The 25,037-nt window shown below is 37.8% G+C and overlaps 1 protein-coding gene across 9 annotated transcripts in view; it reads right to left on the reverse strand.

Moving 5' to 3' along the window:
• Window positions 1–25,037, reverse strand: part of LRRC8B (leucine rich repeat containing 8 VRAC subunit B) — a 110,294-nt gene that overhangs the window by 54,265 nt on the left and 30,992 nt on the right. For 2 of the 9 annotated variants that reach the window (XM_031969354.1, XM_031969358.1), the window contains exons 1-2: window positions 17,293–17,396; window positions 166–391 (exon numbers count right to left, since the gene is read on the reverse strand). The exons of 6 other annotated variants lie outside the window; for them this stretch is intronic. The gene's annotated coding sequence lies outside the window, so the exon portion shown is untranslated. Of the gene's footprint in view, window positions 1–165; window positions 392–17,292; window positions 17,397–25,037 lie in introns of those variants that run through there. One more of the 9 variants, XM_031969355.1, reaches the window with a different exon arrangement.

Here is a 25,037-nt window from a genome sequence, read left to right on the forward strand (position 1 = left end):
TAGATTATATTATATAATTTATAATCTATTATAAATAATAGATTTATAATAGATTATAAATTATATAATTTATTGTATAATTATATATTATAAATAATAGATTATACCATAGCGCAAATATAACTTTTATATGTGCTGAGAGACCAAAAAATTTGTATGACTCACTCTGTTGTGATATTCACTTTATTCTGGTGATCTAGAAGTAAACTTGCAATGCCTCTAAGGTATGACTATACTTTTTAAGTCGGTGGTTATGGGATTTGTTGGGCTTCACATATAAACTGGCCAAGATTATGGATATGGTCTACATTGGCAAATTAACTTCATCAGGAAGATGACCTCCAGCTAGCCTTAATTTCATCTTGATTCTTCCCAGCAAAGATGGCAGGACCTGGTGGCAAAGGGACAGACCAATTAAAGGGTCACAAAAGGGTTACAAGACTTATCCAGGTACAAGAAAAATCTAGTTTAAAGTTGGAAGAGACCTTCAAGTATCACCTACTACATTAGACTCAAAAATGCATAGCTCTTTCCATTATATGCTAATTTGTGTCTTCACTTGGCTTAGGATGGAAGCTATGGGAATAGAAAGGAAGGAGGTGGGTCCAAAGAGATATTAGGAAGGAAGATTTGGAGATAGATGAGATACTGGTTGGTAGGGGGCAAAGAAAGATTTTTTTAAAGTGACTCCAAATTTTTCACCTTCAATGATTAGGAACATGAAGAAAAAATTTTAAGAAGAGATAGATACATATACTATATACATAGATATGTGTGTACTTATCTATTTATGTATATACCCATATATGTGTATTTATGCTTGTATATATGTATTTATGTATAAGCCTACATATATATTTATGTAGGTATATATATTTATATGTGTTTACATATGTATGTGTATATATTTGTATGTGTTTACATTTATGGATATGTGATACACACACATATGCCAGGAAAAGGCAATGATTAAGTTCAATTTTAGACACTGTAAATTTGAGCTGGAATAGACTTCTAAGTAAACATACAAGGGGAATATTACATATTGCTTTGCTAGCCTGCATAGAGAAAAATCCTGTAGAGCAGGCAACAGTTTTGGGGGCCCTGGTATTGAGTCAATGGAGCTTTGAATTATGTGGGCTATCCCTTTAAGCCTGGTCAGCCAATGTGCAAGCATGCACCTTTGATCTTAAGGGAAGAATAAGATAAATCCCTAATTTACGGGGAAATGACCCAAAAGTCAGGTTTTACAGAAGTCTTGCCATCCATCACACTATAAAGGAGGAAAAGCAGGATGGTAGTTTGAAGTGAGCAATGGACTTGCCAACAGAGGAGAAGTAAGTCTTCTATTGAATCAACTTGGTGACAAGTCACAGATTTTTGGAGGCCACCTAATCTAGTCTTCCCCCATTGTAATGTTCTCTGTATGGGTTTTCTTAGGGTCTCTGGGCAGCCTTCTTTTCAGTTCAATAATTACCACAAGAACAGCCAGGTGTTAAAATCCAAATCCTTTATTATCTCTTTGCCTGGGGCTGGACAGCTTTCTTACAGGCCTTCCAGAGTCTTGGTTTCAGAAAATGCAGGAGGAGAGCTTGCTACCAGGAGCCTGACTGAAGGTGAAACTGAATGTCTGTCCTTGGTTCCGGGAGCTTGAGCTTCTCTGCCCTCTGAAAGCTTCTCGAACTCTGTGGCTCTCAGTCCCTGCTTATAGGCTCCACACTGAATATAAACCAATCATTATATCACTAGGAAACCATTTTTTGTTGTAAGATTAAATCAACCATACTGAATCATGCTAAACTAGATAGCCATTGTCTCATCAATTCCACTTAGTTAGTACTTGTTAGCATCCTTGTTTCAAGTTCAGAGTTCTGGCCCATAACACCCTACCCCATTTTGCAGATGAGAAAACTCAGTCCTGAAGAGGTAAAGAGACTTCCTCTCCCCAGGAACACAAGTGGCAGGAGTTGACTCCTAGTTTTTGAGAGGAAGTAGAGAACAAGGGGTGCTAGATTTAAAGGCAGAACATCTGCATTTAAATCCTAATTCTGACACTCCTCCAAGCTTCAGTTTCCCTCATGCAAGAGGAGGAAGATGTATTGAATGGCCCCCAAGATCCCATTGAGCTTCCTATCTATGTTTACATCATTACAGTCCAGTAACTTAAAACTCTTTAAGACTCAGTTTCCTTATGTGCCAAATAGATACGATTATGTGGTCTTTATTTAGAAAGCATCTTGTCAGTGATGAAATGCAACATAAACATAATTGTCATATAAGGTAGCACTTTCATTTTGTTCTTGCTCATAAAGGCAAAAGGATTTTTATGCTCCCTGGGCTATCAATATGGGCAAGCCAGTATAATGACCTGGATACTAACCAAAGTAGTCACATTTGGAGCAGCAAGTCACCATTTTAAACTCAATGATGTTGCTTCCTTTCCTCCCTGCTTTTTTTGGCCTTTCTACTATAATGGTTACTGGAATTGGAAAGAACACACCTTCCACACAGCCTAAGGTCTAAGTTCTGGGAGTACAAGGCAACAGAGGTAATTACAGATCAGATTTGACTGGCCCTGGGAGTTACTGACTGTCAAACCCCATCAGTCAGGAGAAGCTATCAAACTGAGGCAGTCAGGAAAGAGAGATAGGGGCATGCTTTAAATAAAATTGGGTGGGGTGGGGAATTCTCTCCTTCTCATCTAGTTCTCTGAAAAAGATTCTGCAGAACGATCTCACTCTTGCAGGCTCATCTATAGGTCCTCCCCACATGCCCTCCTTTCCTTACTGACATAGATATTTCCTCATCATTAGCTCCAAGGAATCTTGTTGAGATGAGGGTGTATGGACAGGAGGATCATGGCTAAGAGATATTCTTGAGGATTGGGGATTCTAAAACAAAGTGGGTGATGACTTATTTTGAGACATTAAGTGCCAATAGGACATTTTTAAATGAATAAGTCTTGAGTTTGTGACTTAACAGGGAAAGCAGTCTGTGCATGTGGGTGAGTGGGCATGTGTCAACAAGTATAGCTGAAGGGTGTGAAAGGTACTGGAATATAACCCAGCCATATTTTAGTATCCCTCGCTTCAGATTCTTATTGCTAAAGAGGGAATTTTAACCTTTTTATATCATGGACCCCTTTGAGAGTCTGGTAAAGGCTACTAGCTAGTAAAAAACAAAACAAAAATTTCAGCGTGAAAGGGTGTGAGCATCATGCTTCATAATTTGAAAGAATTCATAAAGATTCTCTTAAAAGAGTTTATTTACACCATACTTGATGAACTAGTCTCTAAAGGAAGTCTAGAAAATTAGAATAGTTTAGGAAGGCTTTATATACTGAAAATTGGGGGCTCAGCTAGCAGGCTAACAACATACAAGGTTATACATTCTAAAAGAGAGATAAAGAGGACCCAGGATGGTTTTTTCCTCCAGGTGAGGAGACAGAATTTCTTTTAGCAAGGTATTGTCAATCAGAGAGAATGGATTTTTTGCAGAGGACAAATAAGGAGCAGCAGATAAAGGATTTTTTAGCTCCACATTTCTTAACTTTGTATGCAGTTTTGAGCAGATCATCAGCTCTACCATTTTCTCTCCCCTGTCTTTTGGGGAGAGGAAATTCTAGGACAAGGGCTGGAGACCCATCAGAATGTTTTTAAATACATATGCTGAAATATACAGAATTAACTTACTTAGAATATTGGGTCTGGAGTCAGGAAGATTTCAATTCAGATCCAGACTTTGTGTCTATGGCTTTATCCCCTAAACTTAGAAAGAGGGGCCATGAAAGGAAGAAATCACTAAGCTGAAATTTTCATAAAGCTATGTTGCTAATGAATATGAAAATATTTTAAGACGAATTGCACATGTTTAATCTACATCAGATTGCTTGCTGTCTTGGAAGAAGGGAGAAGAGAGGAGAAGGAGAAAATTTTGGATCACAAGATTTTGTAGAGGTGAATGTTGAAAACTATCTTTGTGTGTATTTAGAAAAACAAAATGCTATTAAAAGAAAAAATTTTAAAAATATAAAGCTATACTGCATCATCTGGGACACGACCCCTTCCTGAACGAAACTGTTTCTATCTATGACAAATTCAAAGTGATCATCTTCACTGCTTAAAATAAACAAGCCTTACTGATTTTCCTTAGTACTGAACCAGATTTTAGTCTCTTGCTCACTCAAATTTTGATGCCAAAATCTTTTGATAAGATCTTACTATGCAATTTGGAAGCCATTATTTTCTTAACTGGTTCACAGAAATGAAGCTGGGTTGGAAACATTCTCATCAAATAAAATCAGGACATTGCTATGTGTCATTTACTATCCCATTGGACCAAAGAAATCAAACTGCAGACTCCCTAGGGCACTAAGAGAAAAAAAATTAAAAATCAAAACAAACCAAAAAAACAAGCCATCTCTCCCCCCCCCCCAAATCTTTGCAAAGGGGATGGGTTTGGGGAGAGTTCATTTGGCAGATGTCAACCATGTATGCAGCACCAGCAGCCCTAAGCAGGAAGAAATGAAAGCAACTTACTGCTCAGCTACCCAGAGCCACTCGACAGCTGTGAACCCCTCGGATTTATTTTCAGTTTAGCAGAACTGAATCGTTGCCAGAGGAAAGGAGCAGCACTAGGATAGTGGGAAGTGTGGATGTCAAGTGAATTGCCTTTTCTGCAGATGGCCTTAGCCTGCTCCAACAGACTGATGCATCTGGAAATGAGTCAGGCTATAAATTAAATTAAGGCTCCACTGGAAGAACTGAGGTCATAGCTTAGTTTACATACAGTCCGGGTTTTCAGAGAGCCCAGTGGGGCAACAGGTCTATCTAATTAGATGTATGGGCATCAGGGATAACTGGAATGCATCTCTCTTGTCTCATTGAGTGTGATCTGCTAACTTAATGGATGCATCTTTCTCTAACATTCTTCAATCTGCTTCTTGATAAGAAATTCATCGTGTTGTATGGTTTTCCATCCAGAAAAACTGACTTCTATAGAATTTACCCAGATAGATTCCAGTTACCTATGCAAAAAGCATGCTGAGGTAGGAATGGGATACTCCCTTCCAACCATATCGAAATAAAATAAAATTACTTTAATTTGTAGCTTAAAGAATCAGGGCCATGGCTGTGAGAAAGAGATTTGAGACACTCGTAAAGATAGATATAAACAAGGAATCCTGACTACTCAACCATGATGGAGATGGGGTAATAATGTGTCTCCATGATTAAGACTAAGAAAACTCTATTGTCAAGCAATGAATGGGACATCAAGAGTCATGTTCAGGTCACCTGGATGGAGAGAGAAAGAAAGAAGTCAGGACATGGATTAAAGTAGATATGTGACCAGAAATGAGGTCAAGATCACTGGAAGTAAAGAGTTCAGAGGAGAAAGTGAAGGACAACAACAACCCAGAGTAAATAGAATATGATTGTTACTCAATTGTGTCCAACTCTTCATGACCCCTTTTAGGGTTTTCTTGGCAAAGAAACTAAAGTGGTTTGCCATTTCCTTCTCCAGCTAATTTTACAAGAAAGTGAGAGCAAACAGGATTAAGTGACTTGTCCGGGATCCCACACCTAGTATCTGAGGCCAAATTTGAACTCAGAACTTCCTGACTCCAGACCCAACACCCTATCCATTCCGCCATCTAACTGTCCTTACAGAATATGATAGGACCAGAGAAAACACAAATAGAAAATTTTAAGGTGTTCAGCTGCCTCAATAAATAACTCCGTGGCTTAAAACACCATTGTGTGCTCTCTTACCTGCAGAGTGCTGACACTGTGACATATGTAATTCCTTTACAACATATGAGGAGAAACTACAGGAGTTTATTAGAAAATGGCAGAAGAAATGAGATCAGAGTTGTAAAGGTCACCTATGTTCAAAAGAAATAGCTGTGGTGTAGTAGAAAAAACCCAGCATGGGAGCCAAGGGACCATATTTCTAATCTCATCTGGAAATAGAGGGTGACCTTGGGCACTGCTTGCCTTTTCACCCTCCAAGCCATCTATGGGTTTAGAGGATGTGATCTCTATAATCCCTTTCAGTTTTATGATTCTGAGTCTAATTTACCATATGGCCAGTTGAGTAATGGTACCTAAAATGATACAAGAAAACACCTGGTTTTAGAAGGGGGAAAATCTGATCTTGGATTACCTAAGAATATATTTTTCAGTTCATATTTATGAAAGAGAATGTTGCAAACTTTAATTTAAAAAATTTAAGCCTCAAAACGTAGTGTCTGAATTTGAGATTCTAGGAAGTTTTCTAAAAAATCTATTAAAAAAAGTATTTCTTCTCAAGGATTCAAGGATCTTGTCTTAAATACACTTGCAGTTCTCCATGTTCCACAAACAGCAGGGCTCAATAAATGTCTGCTCTCGTGGTCTATGACAGTCAATACAATAATGTGAAAAATACAATAATGGTTCCCTAATGTCACTGTAACAAACAAAAGCTTCTCAGGCTTGGATTTACAGCACTCGCTAACCTGGCTCTCATTTACCTTTCTAATCCTTTTTCCATTTTATTCCAGCACAAAGGACAGGGAATTCAGCCCTAGAGTCAGGAAGACATGCGTTCATACCTCATATTCCTCCTAGTTGTGTGGACTAGGACAAATCATTGAATCACTGTCCACCTCAGTTTCCTCCTCTGTAAAATGGGGTTATTTCTAACAGCACCTATTCTCAATGTTGCTGTGAGGATGAAATGAACTAATTTTTGTAAAATATTTTGCAAACCTAAAAGTGTTAAATGGATGCTCTTTACTGATTACAGTGATTCCCCTTTGAGCCCTCTTGGTTCTAGCCAACCTGACATGCTATTAGTTATATACCAAAAATGATGCTACATTTCCCACCTAGACACCTCTGCATAAAGAGTCCTCCATATCTGGAAATACTCCATTCTCACCTCTATCTCATATGATCTGTGGTTTGTAAGGGGTGCCCCTTTTCTAGGTGGCTTTTCACTGGTGCCTTATTGGTTAGTGTTTCTTACCTCAGGAAATTGCTTTATATTTAGTTTGATTTGTTGTACAGATAAAATGAAAATACAAAGTGTTTTATAAATTCAAAGGTGCTACATAAATGTTGGCTAGCAACATTTATTGACTCCTGTACATGTACATCCCTTCAGTAGAATGTAAATATATTCTGGGAGGCAGGGAGCCTGTAATAATAATAAAAATAACAAAAATAACTCACATATACATAGCCATTTAAGGTTTACAAGATACTTTACAAATGTTATCTCATTTGATCTAGACAACCCAAGATAAAGGTGTTTTTAATCTCCATTTAAATAAGAGTAGGTGACATGTCCAGGGAGCAATGGAGGCTGAATTTGAACTCAGTTCTTCCTGCCGTCAGATCTGGTGCTCTAGCACAGTTGATTCCACCTAGCTGCCTTTATCAGCAATCTCTCCCCAATCTGTGATGTTTCACTTGAGGGAAGGAAGTGCTAATGTTTATATATTATCACTGCCTCATTACCACAGTTGTCAAGATTAATATATTTGAATGCCTGTGTGCATATTTATACTAAAAAGCAAAGTAAAATTGCTTCCCGTGGTATTATATGGTAGCAAAAATGTGGCATTTACAACAAACCTAGATTTTTAAATATTTTCTATTTCTCATGTTGCTTCTAGATCAAGCTTAATCTAAGATCTTATTGTTTGAGGCAGTCTTTTGAGGCAGAGCACATTACATAGCTGGATCCTGTTTCACTAAAAATAAATGATGTGACTGACACAGATATTCTTTTTTTTTTTTTTTTTAAGATGTGAGCACATAACTAAGTATATTACCAGAGCAATAAATGTTGAAAGCTGAGCAATGGGAAGAGTTTACTTATATATACACCAAGTAAAACTTACCAATGTTAATCTCATATTACTACTTTGTTGCACTGTAATTAGGAATAGATAAAAACATTTCATAAATGATAACAGATTGTACAAAAGTCATTGTAAACCAAGAATTTCCTGGAGTTTTTCCTCTTCTTTTAAAATTTCCTCATTTTATAATCAGAGAGAATGTTGGAGAATTTCTCTTAATAATTTGTATACACCAAGATACATAAATTAAAAGATAATAATAGTAATTATAATAATAACAAGCTTTTATATGGTGCCTTAACCGTTTGTAAAATACTTTACAAATATTATCTCATTTTATCCTAAAAACCCTGAGAGGTAGGTGCTATTATTATCTTCTTTTTGCAGCAGAGGAAACTGAGTCAGGCATAGGTTAAGTACCTTGCCTAGGGCCACATTGCTAATTCAATGTCTGAGATCAGACTTGAACTTAAGACTTAGGGCTTCCAGAATCCAGGCTCAATACTCTATTTACTAAACTAACTAACTATTGCAAAGATAAAGATCTTAGACTTACTATAACATCTGGGCTTCCCTTTCCTTTCAGGGGCCCAAGTACAAGATTTCCGGGTAAGACCACTGAAACTATACCTAGAAGGTCTTTTTAAAATGATTCAGTCTTGCCCCCTTATATTGCAGCTGACCAATATGACTCACCCAAGAGTCACATGGGTAAAAAGTCATGCAGCCAGAATGAGAACCTCAATTCTCTGACCCAAGTCTAGTGTGTTGTCTCCTACAGTCCAACATTTTCCCCTTCCCTTCCCATACCAGCCAATCTCCAGCCAAAAGGCAATATGGACAGCAGGATGGGGGTTAAAAAGGTTCAAAATCCTAGCAATATCATATCAGATATGGTGAGTTTTCAAGCTTGGTTCTCTATGGCCCAAATTCAGTTCATTTCAACTGAGAGAAGAAATGAGAGCAGTCATCCAACGAGTATTATTTAAGAGCCTACTACGACTGCTGCTGCTACAACTGCTATTATCCACATTTATTAAATGCTTACTATGTGCCAGATGTCTGTGCTAAAGTTCGTGAACACAAAGAAAGGTAATAATATGGTTGATGCCCTCAGGGAGATCAATCTAACAGAGAGAGAGAGACGATGTAAAAATAACTACATACAAGCTTTATATAGCCTAAATATAGGAAGTCACCTCAGAGGGAAGGTTCTAGTTCTAGAGTGCTGGTGCTGGTGGGATGGAGTAAAGCCTCTTCCAGAATTAGAAGTGGGAGAGACCACAGCAGCTTTCGCTCTACATTTAGAATAGAAACTTAAAATGAAAACAAGTCAGGACAAAAAAGACAGGAAAGGTAGCCTAGTGCCCAAAATGTCAGCTGCCGGGTCCTTTGCTCTTCTAATTAAGAGAAGGAGAGTAAATGATGAAAAGGAATTAAAAATCTGAAGGGGTGGCAGTAAGAGGAGGAGAGTAAATCTGAAAGGGTGGCAGTAAGAGGAGGAAAGTAAATCTTAAGGGATGGCAGGAGGGCCCTAAAAGAGGAAAAAGGCACAGAATGGGAAGATCATTAAAAACAAACTGCTTATTTCAAAATACTCCCACAACTTCGTGTTTATTCTCAAATGGGAAATGATAAAAATAAATTATTTTCCAATATAACTTCTTTCTAGAACACACATTTTCTGGAGGGAATTATGGCTGTAATCATATGAAATTTATTGCCAAATTTGAATTATTCAAGAAAAATGTTCAGAAGGGAGCATTCTAAAATCATCTCCTTGGAGATAGAGATGTAGGTGGAGTTGTACTTATTTATCTTAAATTCACAGGCAAAATTTTAAACTCCTCTTCATGCGCACCTAAAAACCAATATAAACTTGCCATCTTCTGCAAGAAAGAATAATTAGTAAACTCACCAGTGTTTTGTTTACATTTCTATTCCCAAAACTAATTATTTAAAGAAGGGAATTTATAACCATGAGTAATTTAAATTTATAATCATTTAAATTTATAACCATTCGTAATTGAAAGTGTTTTCATTTTCATAAATTTTGCTTTTGACACCAGAAGGCCAGGATTTATCAATACTTTTATGTTTTTACAATCTAATTTTTTAAATCTTTCACATTTATTGTTTTTCTTTCCTTTCCACCCTACACCCAATTTAAATGAAAAAAAAAACCCAATAATAAGGATAAAATGGTTTTTCCAATGCTCACTTGCCAAATATAGAAGTTGCTCTCTCCCAGCACAGAAATGGGACAGTCCCCTTCTGTAGGCTTCCAGCATCTTAAAATTGATAAGGCTGAGTTGATCACTCCCAACATCTGTTTAACTCCACCCTGCCTCTCATACAGGGTGAAGCACTCATGGCCACCAATGAGAAGAGAGTCCGATAACAGTGGGCTTTGGGACTGGGGTGATGTTCCTCCCTGGAGCAAAAACTATTTGTAATCCCTTGAAAAGATCAGCTGAAGAAAGTACAAAACCCACTTTGGGCTCCAGTCCCAGTCATTCTGGTTTCTCAGGTCTACTGGACCCAGCTGGCTGCACTATTATCCCTCTTGCCATTTTAACTTCAAGATTGCCATGACTCAAACTACCAGTTAGTTCCCCATTGGAATTATCTCCAGCACCAGAAACTGAGGACAGCAGAAACAGAACAGAGACATAAACCTCCAGACTCATTTCTTGGAGTATGATTAAAAAAGGGAGAAAAGAGAAAGGCAAGTCCCTCCCCCTTCTCAATGGTTCAGCTCATGGTGTCCAATTCATTTTACAGATGATGAACTGAGGCAAACAGGTGACATGACTTGCTCAGGGTCACACAGATGGTTTAGTATCTGAGACCAGATTTGAACTCAGGAAAATGAGTCTTCAATGCCAATGCACTGGTTCCCTATCCTCTGCACTACCAAAGCTACCTAGTTTTAAAGATGCTGGCAACCACTCAAAGGAGGTTATTTCACTCATGTGATATAGGAACACCTTGGGCTCGATCCTAGGCAAACTGAGCACACTCAGAACCTGGCTAAGATATGTATGTAGTCAAGCCAAAAAATTAAAATTCTCATACTGTCCATGCCCCCAAACAAGCTCCATTCTGCACCTGGAGGTCATCACATCTCTAAGACGACACAGGTTTTCACCATCACTTCTCTGGAGATAAGTCTGATCATCCGTGAGTCGGAATCCTTAAGTCTATCAATGCCTCTAATATTAAGGCATATTGCCTTTATCAACTTAATATTGATATTAGGAAATAAAAGAGAAACAGAACCGTGACTTTGCTAATTATACTTTCTTGTTCCTTAATGTCTGTGTCCTCCAGATAAACTTTCTTTCAAGATTATAATTTGGGGAATAGTTGCTGTTCTGAATTGGTAGAGTTCCCTATCTTAGCTTTCAGTCTTTCCCAACACATAACAAAACTCAGTTCTCCTTTTGCCTTTTCCTCTAACACATCAATTACCATTGCCAGTTAATTTTTTCTTCTCAATGTAATTTGGTAGTTTCAATAATTCCTTTCTATTCTCAGTATCACTAGGCCTGTCTGGGCCTTCAACATCCCAACTGCTCTCCCTGCCTTAAGTTTTTCCAAGTCCCATGTGCACTATATATCACTACTGCGTCTTCCTAAAATATTTTCAATATATTCCTCCCTGCTTTAAAAAAAAAAGCCTCTGGTAGATCCCCCATTAATTCTGATTTGGCCCTCTGTAATCTGCATACTCCCCTCCTCCCGTTATCTGGACAACCTCTTCTCCCACTGTTCCATATTGGGAATTCTCTTAACCTATATCTCTCCACAGAGACATCAAGCTAACAAAACTACCTCTGCCCCTTTTTGTTTATATTTTTTCCAAACCTGATATGTTTTATTTTTAAGTTAAGAGTAACATTCATTAAGTTCTTACTATGTACAATCATTGTGATGGGTGCTAGAGAGATGTAAATATTTTATTTGCCCTTAAGAATCTTAAGATCCAATAGAAGTGGTTATATATGTGCATATATACATTTAATAGGTAACAACTAATGAGAATTGCTTAGCTTTTCTTCTTAAAGCAATCTCTTCTCCTGAGTGACACTGACACTTTTTTTTGCTTTTAAACATCATTAATGCTTGTGTTTTTTAATGTCATTTTAAATTTTGTCTGTTTCAAAAAAAAAAAGAAAAATAGTTAATCAAAATCAACTAACACAGAGTCTGATGAGGCATGCAACATTTAGTACCCATAGTCCTCCACTTCTCTCCCAAGAAGAGAGAAATGTCCTCTGGAAATAAGATTCATAACAGGTATGATAGTAGGAGAGCAAGTAACTAAAATTCAGCAGCCTTTTACTATTATTTTCTTTTCCATAACAGTAGTCATTGTATATACATTGTTTTTTTATTCTGTTTTATTCACTTGACTTAAGTTCCTACACATCTTTCCAGGTTTCTCTGAATGTCACATTCAATATGTCTTATTGGGCAATAGTATTTCCCATTACATTCAGACACTTTTTGTTCAACTGTTCTCAAATTTATGACCTTCTACTTGGGTTCCACTCTTTTGGTTTCTACAAAAAGGTCTAGCTGCAATTTCTTAACCTTTCTATTTCCTTCAGTTTTCTCTTTCTAGATGATGGATTTGATTGTCTGGGCTCCTTGATAACTCAGTCATCCGGAACTTCGTCAATCCTTAGCTCCATGTGGGAGTCCAGTGTCTTTAGCAGGTAACATTTCATCTTCTCTTCCCTGCTTCCTTACTACCAACACTCTCCCTTCTCCTGAGTTACCTTTTCCTGTTGCCACAATGTGGGCCTGGGAAAGTAATGACCTAGTTCCCTGGATGCCCAAGCAGGAAAATCCTTATCTAGCTTGTCTCTTAAACTATCTCCTCTCCAATACATCCTCCCCTCCACTTACTGCTGCCAGCCTTTAGGCCTTAGTTGCACATCACCCATTTCTAGGGCTCTCAATGTTCTGTCCCAAGGAGATAGTCTCTGAGTATTTAAATATGGAAGTCATGATTACGGGAGCTTGGCATGACTTATTCCTGTTGACTCTGAATTTAATTTCTTATTTGATTAGATTAGTATCCTGACATGATAAAATTGCTGGACTCAGGAAATTGTTGTTGTTCAGTCATGTCCAATTCTTCATGATCCTTTTGGGGTTTTCTTAGCATCAATACTGGAGTGGTTTGCCGTTTCCTTCTCCAGCTCATTTTATAGATGAGGAAACTGAGACAAACAGGATTGTATGACTTGCTCAGTGCCACATAGTAAGTATCTGAGACTGAATTTGAACTCAGGTCCTCCTGACTCTATCTTCTGGGTCACCTAGTCAGGATGACCAGGTTGAAATTTCATCTCTGACATATACTAGCTGTGTGGTCCCATCAAGTCATTTGTTTGCTTCAGGTAGCTTCTTATCATTTATCTACCAGAATAATAAATCAATATGGCAAGAATTAAGTGCTTGGTATGTGTAATGCACTAGGGCTGAGAATGCAGGAAACCACCAGAAAACCTAAAACATGGACCCTACTTCTCAAGTATTACAATCGAAGGGAGAACCAACATGGCCACACTAATCTAATTTACATGTAAATAAGTACACATCCAAGATATCTACCATTGAGATAGAAGAAATCTTAGAAGGGTAGTAGCTTGGGAGTTTGTGGGGAAAGAGGAAGGGAAGCTGAAAAGCCCTAGAGTAGTTAGGTTCTCAAGTGTTTTTGTTTGTTTTTTTTTCTGAGGCAATTGGGGTTGTGACATGTCCAGGGTCACACAGACAGGAAGTGTTAAGTGTCTGAGATCAGATTTGATCTCAGGTCCTCCTGACTTCAGGACTGGTGCTCTATCCACTGCACCACCTACCTGCCCCCTCAATTGTTTTGAAAAAAGTGAGGATGATAGGTGAAGAAAGTAAGTGGAGATAAGAGGAGAAGCATTCCAGGCTTAGGGAACAGCCAGTGCAGAAATATGAAGACTGGAAATGGAGGATATTGTCTAAGGAAATTCAAGCAGGTCAGTGTTACTGTTATGCAGAATGGGGGATTGTGATCCACAACTGATTCCTACTGGACCAGTTCAAGATATAAACAAGGCAGCTAGTGATCTAAGGCTGAAGCTCAGAAGAAAAAAGCCCAGGCGGGGAAATAAAAATCAGAATATTATCTATATGAAATAACTGAAACCAGGGGAGCTGACCTAAGAGGCCATGGTCAGACAGAAAAAGAGGTAGTAGTAGTATCACAAATGAGAGAATATCCTGAAGGAAGTGAATGGTGTTCAAAGGTTGCAGAGAAATCCGAAAGGATGAGGACCGTGAGAAGGCCATTAACTTTGGTAGTGAATTTGGAAAGAAGTTTCAGCTGAATGATGATGTCAGAAGCTAGACTACTTAGGGAGGAAGATGCTGCTTAGCTTAGGGGAGAGTAGGAGAGAGAAGGAAATGGAGGTTTGAGTGTGAAGTAGCTTTCTCCAAGACTTTAATCACAAAGGAAAAGAGAAGTACTGGGTGACGTCCAGCTGGAAGACAGGGTCTAAAGATGTGTTTAAGGATGGAGGAGACACGAGCATTTTTGTAGCAGCAGCCAGAGTCAGAAGAAAAGGAGAGAGAAAAGAAAAGAGTGGGAATGACAGTGAGGGATGGAATCACAATAGCATGTAGAAAACTGATTTTGGAAAGAAGATGAAGGACATAGAGGGAGAGAAGATGTTTGAATGATAGGAGATGAGGATGAGGGAAGAAAGGAGGATCTCCATGAGTAGGTTCAATTTTTGCCATGAAGTATGAGGTCAAGTCTTCAGATGAGGGGGTAAGGGTTAGAGTGCCATGGGAGACTTTTAGGAAAGATGAGAAGATTTGAACTAGCCAATGTAGGTAATAAGATAGTAAACAGATTGGAATCTGCATCAGCGGGAGTGTTTCCACCAGAGTTTCATGTGCTGGTAAATCCAAGACCCTTTATACGTTCTCATATTAGCCTGGCAGATGAGGGAGCCAGGAATAGATCTTAATTTTACATAATTAATATATACTGATTTCAACAATACACATATAATACAATTTCTCATGATATCGTAATGAACAAGATGGACAAAAAGAACCAGATGACAGCATAATTGGTGAATTCATATATTATTATATAATTGCACCTAAACTATTTGGAAGGAGAGTTCTAGTAGTAAGCCAAAGGGCTCGCTCCTTCCTTCCTTCCTTCCTTCCTTCCTTCCTTCCTTCCTTCCTTCCTTCCTTCCTTCCTTCCTTCCTTCCTTCCTTCCTTCCTTCCTTCCTTCCTTCCTTCCTTCCCAGCAACCTTGCCTCCCAGCAAATATATAAGAAATGCAGATAACACAAAGTTGGGAGAGAAGACAATTATCAAGATAAAATTTGTATGTGGAAAAATTAAAGTCCTTTAATACATTAAATGCCGTAGAAGAGGGAGGAAGATCCTGCTTAGTCACTCTTCACATAACAAGCCCAGTATCGGTTAGCACACCATAGAAGCCCCCTCCTCTCAATTTAAATCCATTTTAGAATACACTAATGTAAGTGTGTCCGGTATGAGGAAAGTGACAGTACCACTGTTACTCTGACTAGTCATAGCACAACTAGAATGTCATGTTCCATTCTTTGTATCACATTTTTAAAAAACATTTAAAATTATAAATACCTAAAATAACTATAAAGCACATATGAAGAAAGATGCCATCTGCATCTAAAGGAAGAAGTGATAGAAATATGTATAGAATAATTTTACATATTTATATCTATATATGTCTAATAGTCACCATCTCTAGAGTGGGTAGAAGAGGGACAGGAAAAATCATTTGTAGTTTCATGTACAATCATTGTAAAAAATTATCAAGCATTTATTTCTTCCTCCTTCAAGAGTGAAATCAGACCCTTATAATAAAAAAGGATAGTCAAGCAAAACAGATTCCTTTCGTGGTCATGTTCAAAAATGAACCTCTTATCCTTCACCCTGAGTCCATTACCTGTCTGTCAAGAGGGAGATAGCATTTTTCATCATCCATTTACTAGCATCATGGATGAATCATTGTAATTGGTCAGAATTTTTAGATCTTTCAACATTGTTCCTTTTTTTTTTTTTTGGCAATACTGATACTATTATATTAATTGCTTTCCTGGTTCTTCTCACTTAAATCTGTATCAATCCATACTAATTTTCCCAAGTTTCTGTGAAACCATCTCTTTATTCTTATTACATTCACACAATATAACTTGTTCAATCATTTCCCAACTAATGAACATTCTTTGGATTTCTAAGGCTTTGATTACTCCCCCCACCCCCCGCAATACACACACCCTGTTATATTTTAATACACATAGACCTTTACCTCTTTCTTTGATTTCCTTAGGGTATAAGTCCAGTATTGGTATTGCTGGATCAAAAGGTTAAAATTTAGTGACTTTTGGCCCATATTCCAAATTGCTAGGCCAACTTACAGCTCCCACTAACCACTCTGTAGCAGCAATTGCTGTTAGATTTTAAAGGCCATTGACAAATTGGAACTCTTACGGAAGAGAATGGATGTGAGCTCTGGATGGGATCCGAATTAAAGCATGTCAGGAAAGGAATGGTTGAAGGAAATGAGGATGTTTAGCCCGAAGAAGAAAAGACATCAAAGCATGATAGCTATCTTTAAGATTTGAGAGTTTCACTGTGGGAAAGGGATTGGATTGTTCAATGAAAAGGATGGAGCTTGAAATTCTGGGGAAATATATAGTATTTGATAAGTATGGAGAGTTCCAAGAATAGCAGCCTCAGTTCCATAGCCACAGTCAATCCATCTCCATGTACACACAACTACCCTGGTAGGCGTTAAAGCCCTCAACACTTACTTAGCCACAGCTATCAACTCAGATCATTACCAATGTCCTTGCCACCATCAAGTGATTCAATATCACAAATAGCTGTGAATTTATCAATGAAAATGACATTAAGATGATGCATTACTATATGCTTTGCTGGGCACCACTGGACTTTTCTATTCAACTTGCAATTGAAACCTCCTTCTCCTGGTATTGGAATATGAGCTCTTTGACAGAAGGCACTGTCTAGCTGAGGAAACTGAGGGAATTGTAGGGTTTAGAACATTAAGTGGTGGTGGGAATTGAATGACTCATATTGTGACTTAATTCGGGAGCTAACAGTTCCTTTTCAATTCAAATTATGAATCTAGTCCAATTTCTGTCTTGTGAGAAAACATTATTCAATTGTGGGATCAGAAGAAAATTTTGTTGCATTATTTGCAACCCAGACTTGTGTGGCTGGAAAGCTGAACCATCTCTACCTGCTACTTAGAGATCCTTAACCAAGGATCTAGCTTATGTTGACCAGAAACTTAGTCAGATTCAAAGACTGATGCAAGGAGTTTTCTCACAATTGTGAGAAAGCAGCCCCTATGTCTTACCTGAAAAACTGGTCTCATACTGAGCAGTTGTTGTTTCCATGTTCTTTTGATTGTCTGCAGACACTTGAGGGAGGAGGTTATCTACTTTTTTGAATTAAGAAAAATGAACTTGTTCATTCTCTCCCTCCCAACTTGGAAAATCGCTAATCTTTCCTCAATTAGAAATTAGATTAGCTAATGTTATATTTTATTTCCCTTTATTTATTTATGGTCTTTTAATTAATTTTTTTAATGTATAAAAGTCTGTCTCTCCCTAGACTCAGGATCCGTGCCGAAGTTGAGTACAACTGGTCATAATTTGTTGGGCAATTGCCATGCATTGCTTAAAAATCAATATGCTTCCTCAGTCATTTCATCTTCCTTTTCTTTTCTTTCCTTTTCCTTTTCTTTTCTTTTTTTGCTGAGGCAATTGGGGTTAAGTGACTTGCCCAGCATCACACAGCCAGGAAATTTTAAGTATCTGAGACCAGATTTGAACTCAGGTCCTCCTGGGCTGGTGAGTCATTTCATCTTTCACCCAACACACAGCACCTAGCCCAGCGCCTAGCACATAGCACATAGTAAGAACTTAATATGTGAGTTCATTTATTCATTCATGGGCAGCATAAGGACAATCAACAATCAAAACTATTAAATAATGAACTTCTGGGCAAGAGTTATCAAAACAGAAGGTAGATAATTACCTTTCAGGGTACACTGTTAATCCCAACATGAGGGAAAATCAGGATTAGACAGTCCTCTGGACCATTACTACTCCATGAATTTGTAGTTTCTACTAGTTATGCCCCAAATCAAAGATAAAAGTTAAATAGTGTGTGCATCAAGAAACTTAGATTTTACTGGGGAATCTGAGACTTATAAATAATATAAGAAATGATGGGAGGAAATAGAAAAAACTATACAAAGCACAATAGGAATATCTAAGGTGAAAATGAACATTGAGAGCTAGAGGAGATCTGGAAAGGCAATCTTGCCAGCCTTTCAAGCTGTTATCAATCACTGAATAAGCATAAGCAGGTCCCATATTTTTCTCATTCACAGAAAAACTCCTAGAAAGTTGTCTGTACTCATTGCCTCCATTTGCAAACTTTCACTACTCAAGTCCTTGAAATCTGGCTTTGGACTTACTAACTACTGAAATGGCTTTCTCTGGTGTTGTCAGTGGTCTCAGCTCTCCACCAAATGACCTTTTCCCAATCCCCAAAGGATATACTTGCCTTCTCTGCAATTTTTGAAATGGCAGACCATTTTTTCTTTCATGAGATTGTTTTTTCCTTGTCTTTAATAAAACTTCTGTCTCCTGGTTCTCCCCATTTGACATTTCTCAGTTTTATCTTGTTGAGTCATCATCCACATCCCACCAACTAAAAGTGCATGATTCACCAAGGCACTCTCTATCCTGGGAGACAAACAGTAGAAGCTTAATAAATGTTGCTTGTACTTAATTTAGATTTGGTAAATTCATAGATTTAGAGCTAGAATGAAATTGAGGCCATTGAGTCCAGCCCTCTCGTATTACAAAGAATCTGAAGCTCAAACCACATGGAAAGTGACCTGTCTAAGATCACCCAGGTACTAGAAAAGGGGACAAACTTAGATCCTTTGAATCCAGAGCCAGCCCACTCTCAAAAATATTAGGAATGATACAGGGGGAAATTCTAATGAGGTAGATGGGAAAAGGGAAGAATTCCATCTGGCATCTAGCACGGTCCTTGAAAGCAAATGATCATTGAACCAGAGCTGGAAAAGGTCTTGAGATTCCTGCTAGTTAAAACACTTTCAATTAAATGAGGCTTCCGGTGACCAGACCAAGATTTTAAGAGGACTTTTCTTTTTCATTGTGCCATGCTGCAAGTAATTAGTCAAATGAATAAATACCACTTGATCAAAGCCATGGAGTAGATCTCATTCTGGCTCAATTTGGAGGGGCATAGGCAAGGCATTCCTGGGTCACAACAATCTGAGCACCCACAGGCAATCCTGTTGAGATTACATCTCGTCACTTCCACGAGATACCCACTGAATCACTCAATTTTATAGCTTCTAGTATTATCATTCTTCATATAACTGACTTCCCTGCCCAGATTATAAACAAGTTCTTTGAGGGCAAAGTTATACCTTATTTTCTACTATGCCTAATTCTGAAGCCACTGGTGGCTCAATGGATAAAGTGCTGGGTCCAGAGTCAGGAAGACCTAGTTCAAATCTAGCCTCAGACACTCACTAGTTGTGTGACCTTGGTCAGCTATTTAACCTCTGATCATCTCACTTGCCTTAAAAAATGTAAAATAAGGGACAGTGAGGTGGTGCAGTAGATAGAGCACCAGCCCTGAAGTCAGGAGGACCTGAGTTCAATGACTTCAGACACTTAACACTTCCTAGCTGTGGGGGACCCTGGGCAAGTCACTTAACCCCAATTGCTTCAGCACAAAAAAAAGTTAAGTAGGGATAATAATAGTATCTTTTCAGGGTTGTTATGAAGACAGAATGAGATAATATTTGTAAAATGCTTAGAACAGTGCCTGGCACATAGAAGGTGCTATATAAATGCTTATTTCCTTCCCTTCTCTTTATTTTTTGCATCCACCAAAGTGTCTCAAAATGCTGTTAGATTCTTCATAAATGCAATTTTGAATTAATTTCTAATTTCTCTAGGGTTAGGATAAAGTACACTATTTTTCTTTCTTAAATTTGTCACAAAAATTTTTAGGGAGAATCTTCACCAAAATCATCTATGCTAGAAATGTTTCAAGATAGCAACTGGTCTGGCTGTTGCCTTTGGAAAACAGGGAATCATCTATTGCCTTGGGGCCCCCAGTTTCAGAAAAACAAGGATGAGAGGATCTGAGACATGATCAAACAAGAGATGGAGTGCATTACGAAATGCAAAATAGATCATTTGATTATATTAAATGAAAAAGCTTTCGTACGAAAAAAATCAATGTAAAGCAAAACGAGCAGAACCAGGAAAATAATGTACGCAGACAGTATCAACAACCTTATGTGAGGATCAGCCATGAACAACTCAACAACACACCCATCCAAGCAAAGGATTCATTAAGGAAAATACTATCCTTCCAGATGAAGAATTGATGGAATTGATGGACTCCAAATGCAGAAAAAAGCATTTTTTCCCTTACTTTATTCTTTCACATTTTTTCTTTTGATCTGTTTCTTTCACCATTGTGACTAATATGGAAATATATTTTACTTGATAGAACATGTATATACTATATCAAACTGCCTATTATTCAGAAGAGGAAAGGGATGAAGGGAGGGAGAAAAATTTGGAATTCAAAATCTTGTAAAAAATGAATGCTAAAAGTGTAACTGGAGGAAAATACTATATTAAACAGAATGTGCCAACAGAAAAGAGAGAGTCAGATGAGTTTCCCCTATTACTCAGGACATAAAATCGACTAAAGGTAATGGCAGGTTCCCTAAATGATCTTGGAAGCTTCAGAAGGGAAAACAAAGAGACTTCAGATAACTACTTGATTCTAGTGTATCAGAAATGAAACAAAATGCAAAGTTCTTCAACATTTGACTCCCATTTTCCCTAACACATTGGAAACAATGCAATTAGCATCCTTGAAGCACTTTTTAGTTCTTTGACTTTCAAACTCTGTTCTATTATATACACTCTCTTTGTTAAAAAGCAAATCATTAATATCAAAATATAAAAGTTGCCAGGTGATACCTTCATCTAGAAGAGAAGAAATGACTCTTTCAAACAAGCTGTAGAAATCACATGGAGTGCTTTGTATGGAAATTAGAAGGCTGGTTTTCTTTCAAAATAATAATAGCAATTATAAGAATAACTAGCATTTACATAACACTTTAAGGTTTGGAAAGCTCTTTATAATATTATCTCAGTTGAGCCTCATTAAAAATGCTGGGAGGCAGGTGCTGTTATTACCTCCATTTTATGGATGAGAAAATTGAGGCTGAAAGCAGTCAGGTGAGTAATCTGGTCCAGGATGACACAACTAGTAAGAAAAGAAATTTGAATTCAGCTCTTCCTGACTCCAAATCTAGCACTCTATTCACTTTGCTACTTAGCTGCCTCAAAAAAGAAAAGAAAAGAAAAAAGGGAAGGAAAGAAGGAAAAGAGAGAGAGAAAGGAAGGAAGGAAAAAAGAGAGGTGAAAGAAGGAAGGAAGGAAGAAAGCAAAGAAGGAAGGAAAAAGAGAGAGGAAGGAAGCAAGAAACAAAAAAAAAAATAAAGATCATAGGATCATATATTAAAAATTGATGGAAAGGACTCAAGTCATCTCTTACTCTCCCCCATTTTATAAATGAGAAAATGAAGACCCAGGGAAAGAAAAGGATTCATCCCCAAGGGTCTCCTAGATAAGCAGCCTTACAATCATTATTCAAATCCATGTCTTTGGATTCCCCTCATTCCTACTACTCACCATACCACCTCTTATTTTCAAATGTTAGCAATGCTCTTGTTATAAACTGAAACAGAAATGATTGCATCTAACAAAAACTTTTTGCAATTAATTTAAAATGGGAGAAACATTCATATTTTTCTAAAAAAAAAACAAAACCCAACCCAAACTATAGCTACTATGAGGCTAGAACAAGGAGAGGATGTTTCAGCAATGAAAATTAAATACCAAAAAGAGAAAAGAGCTGTTAAGCCAGTAAAGTCAAATGATATTAGCAGGTCAAAAGTGACAGAAATACACACAAATGTCAAATTCCCAGGATGCTAAAAATCCAACAAATAAAATGGACTCTCATGAGTGAAGGAAACATGTTATTTAGAGAACCTAAAATCATGTCTCATCCTGTAGACAGCTTCCTCTGGGGAAAAATACACCAGGACTTTTTCCAAAAGAAATCACAACTACGGTTTTCCCCTTGATTATGTGCTGAACAGAGCAAGTACTCTTGAACTACACATTACAAATGTCAGAGTTTCTGTGAAAGTTGAATAATGGTAGTGTTTAGTGGCTTTTTTGATCCAGTCTTGGGATGGCCATTTATTTTACTGTGTCCTAATTGTTCCTGTTGGGTCAACAATAAAGCAGCTCTAATTTTTATAGTATCAAGTAAGTAATTTGGCCACACTTCAAAAACAACCTAGGAAGATTAAATACAATCATTGTAGAAAAGGCAGGTTCTGAATCGCAATAAGTAAATCCATGAGATCTCGCCCAATAAGTCAGGGGTAAGGTATGTGGTGGAGGAGGTAAGAACAAAATCAGTCAAGGATTAGCATGTACCTCCGGGAAAAAAACAATTTGATGCAAGTCTGAAAGATCTGGATAATCCCATATTTAAAGGGCTACCTGTGTAGACAAAAGGACTCACCCCAAGGAGCAAGAATACCATCATTGGAAAAACATGGCTAAATCTGAAGTCAAATGATCTGATTTCAAATCCTGGCTTACAATTCTTATTTACAATCTATGTAGTTTTGGTCTAGTTATTCAACATTTCTAGGCTCCTATATCCTCAGCTGAAAATGAGGAGATTGTACTGGATGATGCACATAACAATCCTTCCTTCTAGACCTGAAATTATTACCTCTATGGGACAATTTAAGGAAAGAAGGGTAGAATCTAGATTACAGAACCTAAGAGTCCCTCTAGAACAACAGGTACTTAAACAAGAATTCCTTGTTCTTGGACAGTAGTCAATCACTAAGTCTTTTTTGAAGGCTTTTGGTGAAAGGGAAGCCATTTTTCTTGTGGATTCAACAGAATGTTACTTAGTTTTCCTTCCACAATGGCAAAAAAAAAAACATGAAGAAGCATGTGCATGTCTCTCAAGCTGAGATACACTATAGTGAGTCACAGGAAATTATCAGAAGATATGGAGCTCAAGGCCAAAAAAGACTGCGGCAACTCTCTAAGCTTGTTTGTTTGCTTAAGGCTCATAACCATTGTTCTTGACCCCATGGCTTGCCTTAGCGCAACACTGCCTACCTTGGAGAATACCAGTCACTGATTGACAAAGCTTTTCCTTTTAAAGTGGCTAATAACTACTTCCCCATTTACAGGATCTGCAGGTGGAGTTTTCCAGAACAGGGAGCCTAGGGGCTCCACTTGGAGATTTTCTAACTGGCTTCCTGTTCATGTAACTCCATGGATTCAAAGCCTGATGTTTCTTTACATAACTAACTTCACTTCATGCCCCTTCTGATTGAGGGGATGCCAAAGTCAGTCTGTGTTAATTTTTTCAGCACCTGACTGTCTCAGGGTAGTACTATGGAGAAAAGGAGAAATGGGGGTGGATGATAGGACAGTTAAGTGGCTTAATAACTGGCTAGACAACCATACCTAAGGAGACTAAGACCAAACCCATTTCAAATCTTAGTGCCTCACAGTAGATGATACTTGGCCCTGTCCAATTCAACTGAATGGCTTTTCCTTCTGAACACTGCATTGGGTAAAATTTGTAATTTCAAAACAAATATTATAGCAGAAGTAAATATACAGGTCTTAAACTATTCCCCCGCTCAAATAAGTTTCAACCATTCCCCATTGCCTATGGTTTAAATGCAAACTCCTCAATCTAGTGTTTAAGGTTCTAAATTCTTAGGTGGTGAAGTGGCTAGAGCTCCCAGGCCAAAAAAACTCGAGTTCAAATCTGGCTTCAGATATTTACTAGCCATGTGACCCTAGGCAAATCACTTCCCCATTTGCTCCAGTTTCCTAATCCTTGCTAAGAAAACCCCAAAAAGAGGGATCATGATGAGTCAGACATGACTGAAAAACAACTAAATAAAAACATTTTACAGGCAAGCACTTAGAAAACACAGTGAATAGAGCCTTTGGTCTGGAGAACTGAATTTGAATCCAGTATCAGATGCTTACCATGGGAACTCTGGGCAAATCACTTGATTTCTCCAGGCCTCAGTTTCCTCATGATAATAATATCTATCCCTTAGCTCTATTGTGAGGATAAGATGGGGTATTTATAAAGTACTTTGCAAACTTTAATTATTATAAATATGAGCATTGTTGTTATTGAGGAGTAGTTAATATTTTTCTCGATTCCCTCCAAATGAAAGGGTTCACCCTTCTCTCAAACTTTCCCAGAGCATTCTAGCTGGATCTCTCCTTTGTCGCATCACTCCCTAACCAACATTTTACTCATCTGGGTCCATGGAGATGTGAGCTTCTTGGGAATAGGAACTGTGTGTATTTTGGCTGGCACATTTTGACTGGACCTATGTTATTAATGTAGGAAACTCCTAATGGCATAATTCCCTCTGCTGATGCAGATCTGCACCAGTTCTGCAATTTAGTCTTAAAGGGTTACTTGGGGCTCAGAAAAATTAAGTGACTTGCTTAGGATCACACAGTCAAAACACATAAGCTGTATCTGACCTATAGTCCTTTTCATTGTTCCCTCTTTGGACTAACCCGTGTCTCACAATAAACATTTATTTGTTGTTTAAATCCTGAAATGATTATTAATGACCAATGATTTGGGGAGATCCGAATTCCTCCCTGTTATAATTTTCTCATTTTTGAAAATTCAGTCTCCTGAAAGACATTACTGATAATGAGATTGAATTAAGCCTCCTCAGTCTTGATCAGCCAATTTTACAAGGAATTTAATCCCATTATGTTCTACTCAGGATTGGATGGAAATATATTCTTTGGTTGGATTGTCCAAGATGGAAAGGGATGGTGGTAATTTAGAAGTAAATAACACGATCAAAGTTCATAGAATAGATTTACTCCTCATTGTAATATTCACTGTCTCATTAACAATCAAATT

This window comes from Sarcophilus harrisii, chromosome 4 (assembly GCF_902635505.1).
Source record: "Sarcophilus harrisii chromosome 4, mSarHar1.11, whole genome shotgun sequence".
Taxonomy (NCBI): Eukaryota; Metazoa; Chordata; class Mammalia; order Dasyuromorphia; family Dasyuridae; genus Sarcophilus; species Sarcophilus harrisii.